This window comes from Falco cherrug, chromosome 21 (genome assembly GCF_023634085.1).
Source record: "Falco cherrug isolate bFalChe1 chromosome 21, bFalChe1.pri, whole genome shotgun sequence".
NCBI classification, from domain to species: Eukaryota; Metazoa; Chordata; class Aves; order Falconiformes; family Falconidae; genus Falco; species Falco cherrug.
In genome coordinates this window covers 1,337,019-1,359,745 of record NC_073717.1, presented here as the reverse complement: position 1 = coordinate 1,359,745, position 22,727 = coordinate 1,337,019, and positions in this window count along the sequence as shown.

The window sequence follows — 22,727 nt, the reverse complement described above, 5'->3', positions numbered from 1 at the left end:
CTGCTCACCACAGCCTGTCCCAGCCCACCACGTCCGACCACAGCCCACCACGGCCCACCACAACCCACCACGGCTTACCACAGCCCACCACAGTTCACCACGGCACACCACGGCACGCCATAGCCCACCACAGCCTGTCCCAGCCCACCACGGCCCACCGCATCCCGTCCCAGCCCACCACAGCCCGTCCCAGCCCACCACAGCCCGTCCCAGCCCTCCACAGCCCGTCTCAGCCCACCACAGCTTGTCCCAGCCCACCACAGTCCGTCCCAGCCCACCACAGCCTATCCCAGCACACCACAGCCCGTCCCAGCCCGTCCCAGCCCGTCCCAGCCCATCACAGCCCACCACAGCCCGTCCCAGCCCACCACAGCCCGTCCCAGCCCACCACAGCTCGTCCCAGCCCACCACAGCCCATCCCAGCACACCACAGCCTACCACAGCACGTCCCGGCCCACCAGAGCCAGTCCCAGCCCACCACAGCCCATCCCAGCCAACCACAGCCCGTCCCAGCCCACCACAGCCCGTCCCAGCCCTTCCCAGCCCACCACAGCGCGTCCCAGCCCACCACAGCGCATCCCAGCCCACCATAGCGCATCCCAGCCCACCACAGCGCATCCCAGCCCACCACAGCCCACCACAGCTTGTCCCAGGCCACCAGAGCCCGTCCCACCCCACCACAGCCCGTCCCAGCCCACCAGAGCCCACCACAGCTTGTCCCAGCCCACCACAGCCCGTCCCAGCCCACCACAGCCCGTCCCAGGACACCACAGTCCGTCCCAGCCCACCACAGCCCACCACAGCCCGTCCCAGCCCACCACAGCTCGTCCCAGCCCACCACAGGCCACCAAATCCCGTCCCCGCCCACCACAGCCCATCCCCGCCCACCACAGCCCGTCCCCGCCCACCACAGCCCGTCCCTGCCCACCACAACTTGTCCCCACACACTACGGCCCTTCCCGGCCCACCACGGCCCGTCCCAGCCAACCAAGACCGGTCCCGGCCCACCACAGCCCATCCCAACCCACCACAGCCTGTTCCAGCCCACCACAGACCGTGCCCGCCCACCACAGCACACCCAAGCCCGTCCCAGCCCACCACAACCCGTCACCGCCCACCACAACCCGTCACCGTCCACCACAGCCCGTCCAAGGCGTCCCAGCCCGTCCCAGCCCATCTCAGCCCGTCCCAGCCCACCAGAACTCGTCCCAGCCCACCACAGCTCGTCCCAGCCCACCACAGCCCGTCCCAGCCCACCACAGCCCGTTCCAGCCCACCACAGCCCACCAAAGCCCGTCCCCGCCCACCAAAGCCCGTCCCCGCCCACCACAACACGTCACCGCCCACCACAACCCGTCCAAGGCGTCCCAACCCGTCCCAGCCCATGTCAGCCCGTCCCAGCCCACCACAACTCGTCCCAGCCCACCACAGCCCGTCCCAGCCTGTCCCAGTCCATTGCGGCCCACCACATCCCGTCCCAGCCCGTCCCATCCCACCATAGACCACCACAGCTCGTCCCATCCCACCACAGCCCACCACAGCCCGTCCCAGCCCGTCCCGGCCCACCACAGCCCGTCTCAGCCCGATCCAGCTCACCACAGCCCGTCCCAGCTCACCACATCCCGTCATAGCCCCCCACAGCCCATCCCAGGACACCACAGCTCACCACAGTTCACCACGGACCGTCCCAGCCCACAACGGCCCACCGCGGCCCACCACAGCCCGTCCCAGCCCACCACGGCCCGTCCCAGCCCACCACGGCCCGTCCCAGTTCGTGCCAGCCAATACCAGCCCACCACAGCCCGTGCCAGCCTGTCCCAGCCCACCACAGCCCTTCCCAGCCCACCACATCCAGTCCCAGCCCACCAAAGCCCAAGACAGCCCGTCCCATCCCACCAGAGCCCACCACAGCTTGTCCCAGACCACCACAGCCCGTCCCAGCCCACCACAGCACGTCCCGGCCGACCAGAGCCAGTCCCAGCCCACCACAGCCCATCCCAGCCAACCACAGCCCGTCCCAGCCCACTACAGCCCATCCCAGCCCTTCCCAGCCCACCACAGCCCGTCCCAGCCCTTCCCAGCCCACCACAGCTTGTCCCAGCACACCACAGTCCGTCCCAGCCCACCGCAGCCCGTCCCAGCACACCACAGCGCGTCCCAGCCCACCACAGCCCGTCCCAGCCCACCACAGCCCGTCCCAGCCCACCACTGCCCGTCCCAGCCCACCACAGCCCGTCCCAGCCCACCACAGCCCGTCCCAGCCCGTCCCAGCTCGTCCCAGCCCACCACAGGCCTTCCCAGCCCCTCCCAGACCCCCAGAGCCGGCCCAGCCCGTTTCAGCCCCTCCCAGAGCGTCTCAGCTCACCACACCCCACCACAGCCCATCCCAGCCCACCACGGCCTGTTCCAGCCCACCAGAGCCCGTCCCAGTCCACCAGAGCCCGTCCCAACCTACCACAGCTTGTCCCGGCCCACCATAGCCCATCCCGGCCCACCACAGCCCGTCCCGGCCCACCAGAGCCCGTCTCAGCACACCACAGCCCGTCCTGGCTCACCGCAGCCCGTCCCGTCCAACCACAGCCCACCACAGCCCGTCCCAGCCCACCACAGCCCGACCCAGCCCACCACAGGCCACTACAGCACACCACAGGCTACCGTAGACCACCACAGCCCGTCCCAGCCCACCACAGCCTGTCCCGTCCCACCACAGCCCACCACAGCCCGTCCCAGCCCGTCCCAGCCCATCTCAGCTCACCACAACCCACCACAGCCCGTCCAAGCCCACCACAGCCCATTACAGCTTGCCACAGCCCGTCCCAGCCTACCAGAGCCCGTTCCAGCCCACCAGAGCCCACCAAAGCCCGTCCCCGCTCACCACAGCCCGTCCCAGCCCGTCCCAGGCCACCACAGCCCTTCCCTGCTCACCACAGCCTGTCCCCGCCCACCACAACTTGTCCCCGCCCACTACAGCCCGGCCCGGCCCACCACAGCCCGTCACGGCCAACCAAGGCCGGTCCTGGCCCACCACGGCCCGTCCCAGCCCACCACAGCTTGTCCCAGCCCACCACGTCCGACCACAGCCCACCACGGCCCACCACAACCCACCACGGCTTACCACAGCCCACCACAGTTCACCACGGAACACCACGGCACGTCATAGCCCACCACAGCCGGTCCCAGCCCACCACGGCCCACCACAGCCCACCACGGCCCACCGCATCCCGTCCCAGCCCACCACAGCCCGTCCCAGACCACCACAGCCCGTCCCAGCCCACCACAGCCCGTCCCAGCCCACCACAGCCCACCACAGCTTGTCCGAGCCAACCAGAGCCCGTCCCAGCCCACCACAGCCCGTCTCAGCCCACCACAGTCCACCCCAACTTGTCCCAGCCCACCACAGCCCGTCCCAGCCCACCACAGCCCGTCCCAGCACACCACAGCCCGTCCCAGCCCTTCCCAGCCCGTCCCAGCCCGTCCCAGCACACCACAGCCCGTCCCAGCCCACCACAGCCCGTCCCAGCCCACCACAGCCCGTCCCAGCCCACGACAGCCCATCCCAGCACACCACAGCCTACCACAGCACGTCCCGGCCCACCAGAGCCAGTCCCAGCCCACCACAGCCCATCCCAGCCAACCACAGCCCGTCCCAGCCCACCACAGCCCGTCCCAGCCCTTCCCAGCCCACCACAGCCCGTCCCAGCCCTTCCCAGCCCACCACAGCTTGTCCCAGCCCACCACAGTCCGTCCCAGCCCACCGCAGCCCGTCCCAGGACACCACAGTCCGTCCCAGCCCACCACAGCCCGTCCCAGCCCACCACAGCCCACCACAGCCAACCACAGCCCGTCCCAGCCCACCACAGCCCGTCCCAGCCCTTCCCAGCCCACCACAGCACGTCCCAGCCCACCACAGCGCATCCCAGCCCACCACAGCGCATCCCAGCCCACCACAGCCCGTTTCAGCCCACCACAGCCCACCACAGCTTGTCCCAGCCCACCAGAGCCCGTCCCAGCCCACCAGAGCCCACCACAGCTTGTCCCAGCCCACCGCAGTCCGTCCCAGCCCACCGCAGCCCGTCCCAGCCCACCATAGCCCGTCCCAGCTCACCACAACCCACCAAAGCCCGTCCCCGCTCACCACACCCCGTCCCCGCCCACCACAGCCCGTCCCCGCCCACCACAGCCCGTCCCCGCCCACCACAGCCCGTCCCTGCCCACTACAACTTGTCCCCGCCCACCACAACTTGTCCCCACCCACTACTGCCCTTCCCGGCCCACCACGGCCCGTCCCAGCCAACCAAGACCGGTCCCGGCACACCACGGCACGGCCCAGCCCACCAAAGCCCGTTCCAGCCCACCAAAGCCCTTCCCCGCCCACCACAACCCGTCACCGCCCACCACAACCCGTCCAAGGCGTCCCAGCCCGTCCCAGCCCATGTCAGCCCGTCCCAGCCCACCACAACTCGTCCCAGCCCACCACAGCCCGTCCCAGCCTGTCCCAGCCCACCACAGCCCGTCCCAGCCTGTCCCAGTCCATTGCGGCCCACCACATCCCGTCCCAGCCCGTCCCATCTTACCATAGACCACCACAGCTCGTCCCAGCCCACCACAGCCCACCACAGCCCGTCCCAGCACGTCCCAGACCGTCCCGGCCCACCACAGCCCGTCCCAGCCTTTCCCAGCCCACCACAGACCATCCCGGCCCACCACGGCCCACCACAGCCCACCGCAGTCCGTCCCAGCCCAGCACAGCCCGTCCCAGCCCAGCACAGCCCGTCCCAGCCCAGCACAGCCCGTCCCAGCCCACCACGGCCACCCACAGCCCACCACGGCCACCCACAGCCCACCACGGCCCACCACGGCCCCTTCCAGACCAACACAGCATGTCCCAGCCCTCCACAGCCCGCCACAGACCATCTCAGCCCACCACAGCCCGTCCCAGCTCACCATAGCCCACCACAGCCCGTCCCGGCCCCCCACAGTGCGTCCTTGCCCACCACAGCCCGTCCCAGCACACCACAGCCCATCCCCGCATACCACAGCCCGTCCCAGCGCACCACAGCCCATCCCAGCCTGCCACAGCCCACCACAGACCGTCCCAACCCACCGCAGCCCGTCCCAGCCCACCGCAGCCGGTCCCAGCCCGTCCCAGCCCACCGCAACCCGTCCCAGCCCATCGCAGCCCGTCCAAGCTCACCACAGCCCGTCCCAGCCCACCGCAGCCCGTCCCAGCCCACCGCAACCCGTCCCAGCCCACCGCAGCCTTTCACAGCCCACCACAGGTCACGACACCCCACCACAGCCCGCCACAGCCCTCCACAGCCCAACCCAGCCTACCACAGCTTATCCCAGCACACCACAGCTCGTCACAGACCACCACAGCCCACCACAGGCCACCACGGCCCATCTCAGCCTACTACAGCCCACCACAGCCCGTCCCAGCCCATCACAGATGATCCCAGCAAACCACAACCCGTCCCAGCCCACCGCAGCCCGTCCCAGCCCACCACAGCCCGTCCCAGCCCACCACAGCCCGTCCCAGCCCACCACAGCCCGTCCCAGCGCACCACAGCTTATCGCAGTCCATCACAGCCCGTCCCAGCCATTCACACATGACCCCAGCAAACCACAGCCCGTCCCAGCACACCGCAGCCTGTCCCAGCCCACCACAGCCCGTCCCAGCCTGTCCAAGCCCGTCCCAGCCCACCACAGCCCTTCCCAGCACACCACAGCCCGTCCCAGCCCGTCCCAGCCCGTCCCAGCCCATCACAGCCCGTTCCAGATCACCACAAACCGTTCCAGCCCACCACAGCCCACCACAGCCCTTCCCAGCCTGTCCCAGCTCACTACAGACCGTCACCGCACACCACAGCCCTTCACAGCCTGTCCCAGCGCACCACAGCCCATCACCGCCAGCCACAGCCCGTCCCCGCACAACACAGCCCGTCCCAGCCCAACACAGCCCGTCCCAGCCCGTCCCAGCCCACCACAGAATGTCCCAGCCCACCACAGCCCGTCCCGGCCCACCACAGCCCGTCCCAGCCCACCACAGCCCATCCAGGCCCATCACAGCCCATCACAGCCCGCCCCAGCCCACCACAACCCGTCTCCGCCCACCACAGACCATCCCCGCCCACCACAGCTCATCCCCGCCCACCACAGCCCATCCCGGCCCACCACAGCCCGTCCCGGCCCACCACAGCCCGTCCCGGCCCACCACAGTATGTCCCAGACCACCAGAGCCCGTCCCAGCCCACCACAGAATGTCCCAGGCCACCACAGCCTGTCTCAGCCTATCCTAGCCCGTCCCAGCCCACCACAGCCCTTCACCGCCCACCACAGCCCGTCCCTGCTCCTCCCAGCCCGTCCCAGCCCACCACAGAATGTCCCAGCCCACCACAGACCGTCCCAGGCCGTCTCCGCCCACCACAGCCCGTCTCCGCCCACCACAGCCCGTCCCCGCCCACCACAGCCCGTCCCCGCCCACCACAGCCCGTCCCCGCAAACCACAGCTTGTCCCAGCCCACCACAGCCCGTCCCAGCCCAACCACAGCCCGTTCCAGACGACCAGAGCCCACCACAGCCCACCACAGAATGTCTCAGCCTATCCCAGCCTGTCCCAGCCCGTTCCAGCCCGTCCCAGCCCACCACAGACCGTCCCAGCCCACCACAGACCGTCCCAGCCCACCACAGACCGTACCCGCCCACCACAGACCGTACCCGCCCACCACAGACCGTCCCGGACCACGACAGCCCCTCCCGGACCACGACAGCCCCTCCTGGACCACGACAGCCCCTCCCGGACCACCACAGCCCGTCCCCGCCCACCACAGCTTGTCCCCGCAAACCACAGCTTGTCCCAGCCCACGACAGCCCGTCCCAGCCCAACCACAGCCCGTCCCGGACCACCAGAGCCCACCACAGCACACCACAGAATGTCTCAGCCTATCCCAGCCTGTCCCAGCCCGTCCCAGCCCACCACAGACCGTCCCAGCCCACCACAGACCGTCCCAGCCCACCACAGCCCGTCCCCGCCCACCACAGCCCGTCCCCGCCCACCACAGCCCACTACGGCCCACCATGGCTCGCGACAGCCCACCACAGCCCACCACAGCCGGTTACAGCCTGTCCCAGCCCGTCCCGGCCCACCGCGGCCCGTCCCGGCCCACCTGTGTTAGGAACAGTATCTCACCTTCTTGATTTTGGCACCTCCTTTCGCTATGATGTTCTTGTGGAACTGTTTGCAGATGGGGACAGAAATAGAAAAGCTGTTTTCAACCTAAGGGAGAAAGGAAGGGAGACCTGAAGATTACACTGTCGTGGCAAGGGAGGCCCGACTTCAGGAGCTCTGATAAACGAGCTTTTGAAAACAGACCCAAGGAAGTTCTCTATACGAGGGACTTTTGTAAGACTAAACAAAGGCAAGGACGTTCCCCTATAGCCTTCCCATAACAGGTACTACCCCCTGCCTCCATTCAGCCAAAACAGCGCCGACAGCTCCCTCCTCTTGAGGTGTTTTAGCTCTACCCAAGCCAGTAGAGCTCTGCTTTGCCCCAGGGTTATCCAGGCACGTAGAAGGGAAGAGCAGGCAGACCTCCTTACCAGGTCTGCCACCATCTTTTCCATCGCAGCCCACCACAGCCCGTCTCAGCTCACCACAGCCCTTCCCAGCCCACCACACCCACCACAGCCCGTCCCAGCCCACCACAGCCCGTCCCACCCCACCACGGCCCATCCCGGCCCCCCATGGCCCGTCCCGGCCTGTCCCGGCCCACCACGGCCCACCAGAGCCAGTCCCGGCCCATCCCAGCCCGTCTCGTCCCGTCCCAGCTCGTCCCGTCCCGTCCCAGAACAGCCCGTCCCGTCCCAGCCCACCACAACCCGTCCCGTCCCTTCCCAGCACAGCCCGTCCCAGCCTGTCCCGTCCCGTTGCAGCTCGTCCCGTCCCGTCCCAGGCCTTCCCAGCCCACCGCAGCCCGTCCCAGCCCGTCACAGCTCGTCCCAGCCCGTCCCAGGCCTTCCCAGCCCACCCCAGCCCGTCCCAGCCCACCGCAGCCCGTCCCCGCCCACCGGAGCCCGTCCCCGCCCACGAAAGCCCGTCCCAGCTTACCACATCCCGTCCCAGCTTACCATAGCCCATCACAGCCCACCACGGTCCACCACAGCGCACCACAGCCTGTCCCAGCCCACCATGGCCTGTAACAACCCACCACGGCCCGTTCCAGCCCACCACAGCCCGTCCCGGCCTACTACGGCTCGTCCCAGACCACCGCAGCCCGTCCCAACCCACCGCAGCCCGTCCCAGCCCGTCCCAGCCCACCGCAGCCCGTCCCAGCCAACCTTAGCTCGTCCCAGCCCACCACAGCCCGTCCCAGCCCACCACAGCCCGTCCCAGACCACCACAGCCCGTCCCAGCCCACCGCAGTCCGTCCCAGTCCACCGCAGCCCGTCACGGCCCACCGCAGCCCGTCCCAGCCAACCACAGCCCCTTCCAGCTGTCCCAGCAAATCCCAGCCCACCACAGCCCGTCTCAGTTCACCACAGCGCGTCCCAGTCCACCACACCCACCACAGCCCGTCCCAGCCCAATCCAGCCCACCACAGCCCACCGCAGCCCGGTCCCAGCCCACCACACCCCACCGCAGCCGGTCCCAGCCCACCACACCCCACCGCAGCCGGTCCCAGCCCACCACAGCCCGTCCCACCACACCACTGCCCGTCCCAGCCCACCACGGCCCGTCCCAGCCCGTCTCGGCCTGTCCCAACCCGCCACGGCCCGTCCCAGCTCGCCACGGCCCGTCCCAGCCCGCCACGGCCCGTCCCAGCCCGCCACGGCCCGTCCCAGCCCACCACGGCCCGTCCCAGCCCACCACGGCCCGTCCCAGCTCACCACAGCCCGTCCCAGCCCACCACTGACCACCACAGTTCATCCCAGCCCACCACAGTTCGTCCCAGCCCGCTACGGCCCGTCCCGGCCCACCACGGCCCGTCCCAGACCACCACGGCCCACCACGGCCCGTCCCAGCCCACGAAAGCCCGTCCCAGCCCACGAAAGCTCGTCCCAGCTTACCACATCCCGTCCCAGCTTACCATAGCCCATCACAGCCCACCACGGTCCACCACAGCGCACCACAGCCCGTCCCAGCCCACCATGGCCTGTAACAACCCACCACGGACCGTCCCAGCCCACCACGGCCCGTCCCGGCCTACTACGGCTCGTCCCAGCCCACCACAGCCTACCCCAGCCCACCAGAGCCCGTCCCAGCCCACCACAGCCCGTCCCAGCCCACCACAGCCTGTCCCAGCCCACCACAGCCCGTCCCAGCCCACCACAGCCTGTCCCAGCCGTCCACAGGCCACTACAGCACACCACAGGCAATTACAACACACCACAGCCCGTCACAGCTCGTCCCAGCCCTTCCCAGCCCACCCCAGCATGCCCCAGGCCCCCACAGCCCACGACAGCCCATCCCAGACCAAGACAGCCCGTCCAAGCCCACCACAGACCACTACAGAACACCACAGACCACTACAGAACACCACAGCCTACCGCAGCCCACCACAGCCCGTCCCAGCTCGTCCAAGCCCGTCCCCGCCCACCACAGCCCGTCCCAGGCCTTCCCAGCCCACCACAGCCCGTCCCGGACCACGACAGCCCATCCCGGACCTACCACAACCCGTCCCCGACCACCACAGCAGGTCCAAGCCCACCACAGCCTGTCCCAGCCCACCACAGACCGTCCCAGCTCTCCACAGCTCTCCATAGCCCGTCCCAATCCTCCACAGCCCATCCCAGCCTAACACAGCCCGTCCCAGCCCAACACAGCTTATCCCAGCCCACCACAGCCCGTCCCAGCCCACCACAGCCCCACCCAGCCCATCACAGGCCACTACAGCACACCACAACCTACCGCAGACCACCACAGCCCGTCCCAGCCCATCACAGCTCGTACCAGCCCGACACAGCCCACCACAGCCCGTCTCAGCTCACCACAGCCTGTCCCAGCCCACCACGGCCCACCACAGCCCGTCCCAGCTAAACACAGTCCGTCCCAGCCCACCACACTCACCACAACTCGTCCCAGACCGTTCCAGCACAGCACAGCCCATCCAAGCCCACCACAGCCCGTCCCAGCCCACCATAGCCGTTCTAGCCCGTCCCAGCCCACCACAGCCCTTCCCAGCCCCCCACAGCCTACCACAGCCCCTCCCAGCCCTACACAGGCTGTCCCAGACCGTCCCAGCCCACCACAGCCCGTCCCAGCCCACCACAGCCCGTCCCAGCCCACCAAAGCCCGTCCCAACCCACCAAAGCCCATTCCAGCCATACCCAACCCACCACAGCCGGTTTGAGACCACCAGAGCCTGTCCCAGCCAAACACAGCCCGTCCCCGCCCACCACAGCCCGTCCCAGCCCACCACAGCCCGTCCCAGCTCGTCCCAGCCCGTCCCAGGCCTTCCCCGCCCACCACAGCCTGTCCCGGACCACGACAGCCCGTCCCGGACCTACCACAACCCATCCTCGACCACAACAGCAGGTGCAAGCCCACCACAGCCTGTTCCAGCCCACCACACACCGTGCCAGCCCACCACAGCCCATCCCAAACCACCACAGCCCACCACAGCCCGTCCCAACCCACCACAGCCCACCATGGCTTGCCACGGCGCACCACAGCCTGTCCCAGCCCATCCCAGCCCACCACAGCCCGTCCCAGCCCACCACAGGCCACCATAGCCCGTCCCAGCACACAACAGCCCGTCCCAGCCCACCAGAGCCCGGCCCGGCCCACCTCAGCTTGTCCCAGCTCATCCTAGCCCACCACAGCCCGTCACAGGCCGTCCCAGCCCACCACATAAAGTACCAGCCCACAATAACCAACCACAGCCTATCCCAGCCCACCACGGCCCGTCCGAGCCCACCCCAGCCCACCAAAGCCCACCACAGCCCATCTGAGCTCACCACAGCCCGTCCCAGCCCACCACGGCCCAGCCCAGCCCACCACGGCCCGTCCCAGCCCGTCCCCGCTCGTCCCAGCCCACCACAGCCCACCACAGCTGGTCACAGCCCGCCACAGACCGTCCCAGCCCACCGCAGCCCGTCGCAGCCCACCAAATCAAGTACCAGTCCGTCCCAGCCCACCACGGCCCGTCCCAGCCCACCGCAGCCCGTCCCAGCCCACCACAGCCCGTCCCAGCCGTCCCAGCAAATCCCAGCCCACCACAGCCCGTCTCAGCTCACCACAGCCCGTCCCTACCCACCACAGCGTGTCCCAACCCACCACAGCCCACCACAGCCCTTCAGAACCCACCACAGCCCACCACAGCCCGTCCCAGCCCACCACAGCTCGTCCCAGGCCACCACAGACCACCACAGCCCACCACAGCCCGTGAAGCCCACCACAGCCCGCCTCAGCCCACGACAGCCTGTCCCAGCCCACCACAGCCCGTCCCATCACAACACATCCCACCACAGCCCGTCCCAGCCAACCACGGCCCGTCCCAGCCCACCACAGCCCGTCCCAGCCCACCACGGCCCACCACGGCCCATCCGGGCCCAACACAGCCCACCAAGGCGCACCACAGCCCATCCCAGGCCATTACAGCCTGTCCCAGACCACCACATCCCATCTCAGCCCACCACAGCCCACCACGGCCGACCACAGCCCACCACGGCCGACCACAGCCCACCACGGCCCATCCAAGCCCACCACGGTCCACCACGGCACGTCCCAGCCCACCACAGAGCACCACAGCCCGTCCCAGCCCGTCCCAGCCCACCACAGTATGTCCCAGCCCACCAGAGCCCGTCCCAGCCCACCACAGCCCGTCCCAGCCCACCACACCCCACCACGCCCCGTCCCAACCCACCAGAGCCCGTCCCAGCTCACCACAGCCCACCACAGCCCGTCCCCGCCAACCACAGCGCACCACAGCCCGTCCCAACCCACCAGAGCCCGTCCCAACTTACCACATCCCGTCCCAGCTTACCACAGCCCATCACAGCCCACCGCGGTCCACCACAGCCCACCACAGCCCGTCCCAGCCCACCACGGCCCATAACAACCCACCACGGACCGTCCCGGCCCACCACGGCCCGTCCCGGCGTACTACGGCACGTCCCAGCCGACCACAGCCTGTCCCAGCCCACCAGAGCCCGTCCCAGTCCACCACGGCCCGTCCCAGCTCACCACGGCCCGTCCCAGCCCGTCCCAGGCCACCGCAGCACGTCCTAGCCCACCGCAGCCCGTCCCAGCCCACCGCAGCCCGTCCCAGCCCACCGCAGCTCGTCCCAGCCGTCCCAGCAAATCCCAGCCCACCATAGCTAGTCTCAGCTCACCACAGCGCGTCCCAGTCCACCACACCCACCACAGCCCGTCCCAGCCCATTCCAGCCCACCACAGCCAGTACCAGCCCACCTCAGCTCACCGCAGACGGTCCCAGCCCACCACACCCCACCGCAGCCTGTCCCAGCCCACCACAGCCCGTCCCACCACACCAGAGTCCGTCCCAGCCCACCACGGCCCGTCACAGCTTACCACGGCCCACCACGGCTTGCCACGGCCCATCCCAGCCCACCACAGCCCTTCCCAGCCAACCACGGCCCACCACAGCCCGTCACGGCCCGTCCCAGACCGTCCCAGCCCACCACAGCCCGTCCCAGCCCACCACAGCCCGTCCCAGCCCACCACAGCCCGTCCCAGCCCATCACGGCCCGTCCCAGCCCGTCCCAGCCCACGACAGCCCGTCCCAGCCCACCAGAGCCCACCAGAGCCCACCACAGCCCGTCCCAGCCCACCACAGCCCACTACGGCCCACCACAGCCCGTCCCAGACCACCACAGCCCGTCCCAGCCCACCACAGCTTGTCCCAGCCCACCACAGCCCGTCCCAGCCCACCACAGCCCGTCCCAGCTCGTCCCAGACCACCACAGCCTCTCACAGCACACCACAGCCCGTAACAGCCCACCACAGCAAGTACCAGCCCGTCCCAGACCACCACGGCCCGTCTCAGCCCACCACGGCCCGTCTCAGCCCACCACGGCCCGTCTCAGCTCACCACAACCCGTCCCAGACGACCACAGCTCGTCCCAGCCCACCACAGCCCACCACAGCCCGTCCCAGCCCACCACGGCCCGTCCCAGCCCACCACAGCCCGTCCCAGCCCACCAGAGCCCGTCCCAGCCTGTTTCAGCCCACCACGGCTAACCACGGCCTGTCCCGGCCCACCACGGCCAACCACGGTCCACCATGGCCCACCAGAGCACACCACGGCCCACCATGGCCCTTCCCAGTCCACCACAGCCCACCACAGCCTGTCCCAGCCCACCACGGCCCGTCCCAGCCCACCACGGCCCACCCCAGCCCACCACGGCCCGTCCCAGCCCACCACGGCCCGTCCCAGCCCACCACGGCCCGTCCCAGCCCACCACAGCTCGTCCCAGATAAACAAGGCGCACCACAGCCCACCACGGCCCGTCCCGGCCCACCACAGCCTGTCCCAGCACACCACAGCCCACCACAGCCCATCACAGCCCACCACAGCCCGTCCCAGCCCACCACAAGCCGTCCTAGCCCACCACAGACATCCAGAGCCCGTCTCAGCTCACCACAGCCTATCCCAGCCCACCACGGCCCACCACAGCACACCACGGCCCACCGCAGCCTATCCCAACCCGTCCCAGCCCACCACGGCCCGTCCCAGCCCACCACGGCCCGTCCCAACCCGTCCCAGCCCACCACGGCCCGTCCCAGCCCACCACAGCCCGTCCCAGCCCATCACGGCCCGTCCCAGCCCGTCCCAGCCCACGACAGCCCGTCCCAGCCCACCAGAGCCCACCAGAGCCCACCACAGCACGTCCCAGCCCACCACAGCCCACTACGGCCCACCACAGCCCGTCCCAGCCCACCACAGCCCGTCCCAGCCCACCACAGCTTGTCCCAGCCCAACACAGCCCGTCCCAGCCCACCACAGCCCGTCCCAGCTCGTCCCAGACCACCACAGCCTCTCACAGCACACCACAGCCCGTAACAGCCCACCACAGCAAGTACCAGCCCGTCCCAGACCACCACGGCCCGTCTCAGCCCACCACGGCCCGTCTCAGCCCACCACGGCCCGTCTCAGCTCACCACAGCCCGTCCCAGCCCACCACAGCCCGTCCCAGCCCACCACAGCCCACCACAGCCCGTCCCAGCCGACCACGGCCCGTCCCAGCCCACCACATCCCGTCCCAGCCCACCACAGCCCGTCCCAGCCCACCACAGCCCGTCCCAGCTCGTCCCAGACCACCACAGCCTCTCACAGCACACCACAGCCCGTAACAGCCCACCACAGCAAGTACCAGCCCGTCCCAGACCACCACGGCCCGTCTCAGCCCACCACGGCCCGTCTCAGCCCACCACGGCCCGTCTCAGCTCACCACAACCCGTCCCAGACGACCACAGCTCGTCCCAGCCCACCACAGCCCACCACAGCCCGTCCCAGACCACCACGGCCCGTCCCAGCCCACCACATCCCGTCCCAGCCCACCAGAGCCCGTCCCAGCCTGTTTCAGCCCAGCACGGCTAACCACGGCCTGTCCCGGCCCACCACGGCCAACCACGGTCCACCATGGCCCACCAGAGCACACCACGGCCCACCATGGCCCTTCCCAGTCCACCACAGCCTGTCCCAGCCCACCACGGCCCGTCCCAGCCCACCACGGCCCACCCCAGCCCACCACGGCCCGTCCCAGCCCACCACGGCCCGTCCCAGCCCACCACGGCCCGTCCCAGCCCACCACAGCTCGTCCCAGATAAACAAGGCGCACCACAGCCCACCACGGCCCGGCCCGGCCCACCACAGCCTGTCCCAGCACACCACAGCCCACCACAGCCCACCACGGCCCACCACAGCCCGTCCCAGCCCACCACAAGCCGTCCTAGCCCACCACAGACATCCAGAGCCCGTCTCAGCTCACCACAGCCTATCCCAGCCCACCACGGCCCACCACAGCACACCACGGCCCACCGCAGCCTATCCCAACCCGTCCCAGCCCACCACGGCCCGTCCCAGCCCACCACAGCCCGTCCCAGCCCATCACGGCCCGTCCCAGCCCGTCCCAGCCCACGACAGCCCGTCCCAGCCCACCAGAGCCCACCAGAGCCCACCACAGCCCGTCCCAGCCCACCACAGCCCACTACGGCCCACCACAGCCCGTCCCAGCCCACCACAGCCCGTCCCAGCCCACCACAGCTTGTCCCAGCCCACCACAGCCCGTCCCAGCCCACCACAGCCCGTCCCAGCTCGTCCCAGACCACCACAGCCTCTCACAGCACACCACAGCCCGTAACAGCCCACCACAGCAAGTACCAGCCCGTCCCAGCCCACCACGGCCCGTCCCAGCCCACCACGGCCCACCCCAGCCTACCACGGCCCGTCCCAGCCCACCACGGCCCGTCCCAGCCCACCACAGCTCGTCCCAGCTAAACAAGGCGCACCACAGCCCACCATGGCCCGTCCCGGCCCACCACAGCCCATCCCAGCCCACCACTGCCTGTCCCAGCCCGTCCCAGCCCGTCCCAACCCTCCAAAGCCCGTCCCACCACACCACAGCCTACCACAGCCCATCACAGCCCACCACAGCCCGTCCCAGCTTACCACAGCCCACACCAGACCGTCCCAGCCCACCACAGCCCGTTCCAGCCCACCACTGCCCGTCCCAGCCCACCACTGCCTGTCCCAGCCCGTCCCAGCCCGTCCCAACCCTCCAAAGCCCGTCCCACCACACCACAGCCTACCACAGCCCATCACAGCCCACCACAGCCCGTCCCAGCTTACCACAGCCCACACCAGACCGTCCCAGCCCACCACAGCCCGTCCCAGCCCACCACAGCCCGTTCCAGCCCACCACTGCCCGTCCCAGCCCACCACTGCCCGTCCCAGCCCGTCCCAACCCACCACAGCCCGTCCCAGCCCACCACAGCCCACCACAGCCCACCGCAGCCCATCCCAGCCCACCACGGCCCGTTCCAGCCCGTGCCAACCCGTCACAACACGCCACAGCCCGTCCCAGCCCACCACAGCCCACCACAGCCCACCGCAGCCCATCCCAACCCACCACAGCCCGTCCCTACCCACCACAGCGTGTCCCAACCCACCACAGCCCACCACAGCCCTTCAGAACCCACCACAGCCCACCACAGCCCGTCCCAGCCCACCACAGCACGTCCCAGGCCACCACAGACCACCACAGCCCACCACAGCCCATGAAGCCCACCACAGCCCGCCTCAGCCCACTACAGCCCGTCCCAGCCCACCACAGCCCACCACAGCTTGTCCCAGACCACCACAGCTCTTCCCAGCCCACCATAACCAACCACAGCCTATCCCAGCCGATCCCAGCCCACCACAGCCCGTCCCATCACACGACAGCCAACCACGGCCCGTCCCAGCCCACCACAGCCCGTCCCAGCCCACCACGGCCCACCACAGCCCACCACGGCCCATCCGGGCCCAACACAGCCCACCAAGGCGCACCACAGCCCATCCCAGCCCATTACAGCCTGTCTCAGACCACCACATCCCATCTCAGCCCACCACAGCCCGTCCCAGCCCACCACAACCGACCACAGCCCACCACAGCCCACCACGGCCGACCACAGCCCACCACGGCAGACCACAGCCCACCACGGCCCATCCAAGCCCACCACGGCCCATCCAAGCCCACCACGGTCCACCACAGCACGTCCCAGCCCACCACAGAGCACCACAGCCCGTCCCAGCCCGTCCCAGCCCACCACAGTATGTCCCAGACCACCAGAGCCCGTCCCAGCCCACCACAGCCCGTCCCAGCCCACCACAGCGCACCACAGCCTGCCCCAACCCACCTGAGCCCGTCCCAGCTTACCACAGCCCACCACAGCCCGTCACAGCCCGTCCCAGCCCACCAGAGGTCGTCCCAGCTCACCACAACCCACCACAGCCCTTCCCAGCCCGTCCCAGCCCACCACAGCCCGTCCCAGCCCACCACGGCCGCCGCAGACCATCAGAGCCCGTCCCAGCCCACCACAATCCCGTCCCAGCCCACTATAGCCCGTCCCAGCCCACCACAACCCGTTCTAGCTCACCACAACCCACCACAGCGCACCATAGCCCACCACAGCCCACCACAGCGCACCAGAGTCTGTCCCGGCCCACCAGAGCCTGTCCCAGCCCACCACAGCCCGTCCCAGCCCACCGCAGCCCGCCACGGCCCGTCCCAGCCCACCACAGCCCATTCCAGACCACCAGAGCCCTTCCCAGTTCACCACAGCCCACCACAGCCCGTCTCAGCTCACCACAACCCACCACCGCCCGTCCCAGCCCACCGCAGCCTATCCCAACCCGTCCCAGCCCACCACGGCCCGTCCCAGCCCACCACGGCCCGTCCCAGCCCGTCCCAGCCCACGACAGCTCGTCCCAGCCCACGACAGTCCGTCCCAGCCCACCAGAGCCCACCAGAGCCCACCACAGTTCGTCCCAGCCCACCACAGCCCACAAGAGCTTGTCACAGACCACCACAGCCCGTCCCAGCCCACCACGGCCCACCACAGCCCGTCCCAGCCCACCACAGCCCGTCCCAGCCCACCACAGCCCGTCCCAGACCACCACAGCCTCTCACAGCACACCACAGCCCGTAACAGCCCACCACAGCAAGTACCAGCCCGTCCCAGCCCACCACGGCCCGTCCCAACCCACCACGGCCCGTCTCAGCTCACCACAACCCGTCCCAGACGACCACACCCCGTCCCAGACGACCACGGCCCGTCCCAGCCCACCACATCCCGTCCCAGCCCACCAGAGCCCGTCCCAGCCCACCAGAGCCCGTCCCAGCCTGTTTCAGCCCAGCACGGCTAACCACGGCCTGTCCCGGCCCACCACGGCCAACCACGGTCCACCATGGCCCACCAGAGCACACCACGGCCCACCACGGCCCTTCCCAGTCCACCACAGCCCACAACAGCCTGTCCCAGCCCACCACGGCCCGTCCCAGCCCACCACGGCCCACCCCAGCCCACCACGGCCCGTCCCAGCCCACCACGGCCCATCACAGCCCACCACAGTTCACCACAGCCCGTCCTAGCCCAGCACGGCCCGTCCCAGCCCACCACGGACCACCACGGCCCATCTCAGCCCACCACAGCCTGTCCAAGCCCAGCACAGCCCTCCACAACCCTCCACAGCCCGTCCCAACCCTCCACAGCTCATCCCAGCCTACCACAGCCCGTCCCAGCCCAACACAGCTTATCCCAGCCCACCGAAACCCGTCCCAGCCCACCACAGCCCACCACAGGTCACCACAGCCCACCACCGGTCACCACAGCCCACAACCGGTCACCACAGCCTGTTTCAGCCCACCACAGTAAACCACGGCCCGTCCCAGCCCACCACAGCCTGCCATGGCCCACCACAGCTCGTCCCAGATAAACACGGCGCACCACAGCCCACCACGGCCCGTCCCGGCCCACCACAGCCCGTCCCAGAACACCACAGCCCACCACAGTCCACCACAGCCCATCACAGCCCACCACTGCCCGTCCCAGCCCACCACTGCCCGTCCCAGCCCACCACAGCCCGTCCCAGCCCACCACGGCCCACCACAGACCACCACACCCCGTCCCAGCCCACCACTGCCCGTCCCAGCCCGTCCCAACCCACCACAGCCCGTCCCAGCCCACCACAGCCCACCACAGCCCACTGCAACCCATCCCAGCCCACCACGGCCCGTCCCAGCCCGTGCCAACCCGTCACAACACACCACAGCCCACCACAGCCCGTCCCTACCCACCACAGCGTGTCCCAACCCACCACAGCCCACCACAGCCCTTCAGAACCCACCACAGCCCACCACAGCCCGTCCCAGCCCACCACAGCCCGTCCCAGGCCACCACAGACCACCACAGCCCACCACAGCCCGTGAAGCCCACCACAGCCCGCCTCAGCCCACTACAGCCCGTCCCAGCCCACCACAGCCCGTCCCAGCCCACCATAACCAACCACAGCCTATCCCAGCCGATCCCAGCCCACCACAGCCCGTCCCATCACACCACAGCCCACCACTGCCCGTCCCAGCCAACCACGGCCCGTCCCAGCCAACCACAGCGCACCACAGCCTGCCCCAACCCACCTGAGCCCGTCCCAGCTTACCACAGCCCACCACAGCCCGTCACAGCCCGTCCCAGCCCACCAGAGGTCGTCCCAGCTCACCACAACCCACCACAGCCCTTCCCAGCCCGTCCCAGCCCACCACAGCCCGTCCCAGCCCACCACGGCCGCCGCAGACCATCAGAGCCCGTCCCAGCCCACCACAATCCCGTCCCAGCCCACTATAGCCCGTCCCAGCCCACCACAACCCGTTCTAGCTCACCACAACCCACCACAGCGCACCATAGCCCACCACAGCCCACCACAGCGCACCAGAGTCTGTCCCGGCCCACCAGAGCCCGTCCCAGCCCACCACAGCCCGTCCCAGCCCACCATAACCAACCACAGCCTATCCCAGCCGATCCCAGCCCACCACAGCCCGTCCCATCACACCACAGCCCACCACTGCCCGTCCCAGCCAACCACGGCCCGTCCCAGCCAACCACAGCGCACCACAGCCTGCCCCAACCCACCTGAGCCCGTCCCAGCTTACCACAGCCCACCACAGCCCGTCACAGCCCGTCACAGCCCACCAGAGGTCGTCCCAGCTCACCACAACCCACCACAGCCCTTCCCAGCCCGTCCCAGCCCACCACAGCCCGTCCCAGCCCACCACGGCCGCCGCAGACCATCAGAGCCCATCCCAGCCCACCACAATCCCGTCCCAGCCCACTATAGCCCGTCCCAGCCCACCACAACCCGTTCTAGCTCACCACAACCCACCACAGCGCACCATAGCCCACCACAGCCCACCACAGCGCACCAGAGTCTGTCCCGGCCCACCAGAGCCCGTCCCAGCCCACCACAGCCCGTCCCAGCCCACCATAACCAACCACAGCCTATCCCAGCCGATCCCAGCCCACCACAGCCCGTCCCATCACACCACAGCCCACCACTGCCCGTCCCAGCCAACCATGGCCCGTCCCAGCCAACCACAGCGCACCACAGCCTGCCCCAACCCACCTGAGCCCGTCCCAGCTTACCACAGCCCACCACAGCCCGTCACAGCCCGTCCCAGCCCACCAGAGGTCGTCCCAGCTCACCACAACCCACCACAGCCCTTCCCAGCCCGTCCCAGCCCACCACAGCCCGTCCCAGCCCACCACGGCCGCCGCAGACCATCAGAGCCCGTCCCAGCCCACCACAATCCCGTCCCAGCCCACTATAGCCCGTCCCAGCCCACCACAACCCGTTCTAGCTCACCACAACCCACCACAGCGCACCATAGCCCACCACAGCCCACCACAGCGCACCAGAGTCTGTCCCGGCCCACCAGAGCCTGTCCCAGCCCACCACAGCCCGTCCCAGCCCACCGCAGCCCGCCACGGCCCGTCCCAGCCCACCACAGCCCATTCCAGACCACCAGAACCCTTCCCAGTTCACCACAGCCCACCACAGCCCGTCCAATTTCACCACAGCCCGTCTCAGCTCACCACAACCCACCACAGCCCGTCCCAGCCCACCGCAGCCTATCCCAACCCGTCCCAGCCCACCACGGCCCGTCCCAGCCCACCACGGCCCGTCCCAGCCCGTCCCAGCCCACGACAGCTCGTCCCAGCCCACGACAGTCCGTCCCAGCCCACCAGAGCCCACCAGAGCCCACCACAGCTCGTCCCAGCCCACCACAGCCCACAAGAGCTTGTCACAGACCACCACAGCCCGTCCAAGCCCAACACAGCCCACTACGGCCCACCACAGCCCGTCCCAGCCCACCACAGCCCGTCCCAGCCCACCACAGCCCGTCCCAGACCACCACAGCCTTTCACAGCACACCACAGCCCGTAACAGCCCACCACAGCAAGTACCAGCCCGTCCCAGCCCACCACGGCCCGTCTCAGCCCACCACGGCCCGTCTCAGCTCACCACAACCCGTCCCAGACGACCACAGCCCGTCCCAGCCCACCACAGCCCACCACAGCCCGTCCCAGCCCACCACGGCCCGTTCCAGCCCACCACATCCCGTCCCAGCCCACCAGAGCCCGTCCCAGCCTGTTTCAGCCCACCACGGCTAACCACGGCCTGTCCCGGCCCACCACGGCCAACCACGGTCCACCATGGCCCACCAGAGCACACCACGGCCCACCACGGCCCTTCCCAGTCCACCACAGCCCACCACAGCCTGTCCCAGCCCACCACGGCCCGTCCCAGCCCACCACGGCCCGTCGCAGCCCACCACGGCCCGTCGCACCCCACCATGGCCCGTCCCAGCCCACCACGGCCCATCACAGCCCACCACAGTTCACCACAGCCCGTCCTAGCCCAGCACGGCCCGTCCCAGCCCACCACGGCCACCACGGCCCGTCTCAGCCCACCACAGCCTGTCCAAGCCCAGCACAGCCCTCCACAGCCCGTCCCAACCCTCCACAGCTCATCCCAGCCTACCACAGCCCGTCGCAGCCCAACACAGCTTATCCCAGCCCACCGCAGCCCGTCCCAGCCCACCGCAGCCCGTCCTAGCCCACCGAAACCCGTCCCAGCCCACCGCAACCCGTCCCAGCCCACCATAGCCCACCACCGGTCAGCACAGCCCACCACCGGTCACCACAGCCTGTTTCAGCCCACCACGGCAAACCACGGCCCGTCCCAGCCCACCACGGCCCGCCATGGCCCACCACAGCTCGTCCCAGATAAACACGGCGCACCACAGCCCACCACGGCCCGTCCCGGCCCACCACAGCCCGTCCCAGCTTACCACAGCCCACGACAGACCGTCCCAGCCCACCACAGCCCGTCCCAGCTTACCACAGCCCACCACAGACCGTCCCAGCCCACCACAGACCGTCCCAGCCCACCACGGCCCGTCCCAGCCAACCACTGCCCGTCCCAGCCCACCACGGCCCGTCCCAGCCCGTCCCAGCCCACGACAGCCCATCCCAGCCCACGACAGTCCGTCCCAGCCCACCAGAGCCCACCACAGCCCGTCCCAGCCCAACACAGCCCACTACGGCCCACCACAGCCCGTCCCAGCCCACCACAGCCCGTCCCAGCCCACCACAGCCCGTCCCAGCTCGTCCCAGACCACCACAGCCTCTCACAGCACACCACAGCCCGTAGCAGCCCACCACAGCAAGTACCAGCCCGTCCCAGCCCACCACGGCCCGTCTCAGCCCACCACGGCCCGTCTCAGCCCACCACAACCCGTCCCAGACGACCACAGTCCGTCCCAGCCCACCACAGCCCACCACAGCCCGTCCCAACCCACCACAGCCCCTCCCAGCCCACCACAGCCCGTCCCAGCCCACCGCAGCCTATCCCAAACCGTCCCAGCCCACCACGGCCCGTCCCAGCCCACCACGGCCCGTCCCAGCCCGTCCCAGCCCACAACAGCTCGTCCCAGCCCACGACAGTCCGTCCCAGCCCACCAGAGCCCACCAGAGCCCACCACAGCTCGTCCCAGCCCACCACAGCCCAGAAGAGCTTGTCACAGACCACCACAGCCCGTCCAAGCCCACCACAGCCCACTACGGCCCACCACAGCGTGTCGCAGCCCACCACAGCCCGTCCCAGCCCACCACAGCCCGTCCCAGACCACCACAGCCTCTCACAGCACACCACAGCCCGTAACAGCCC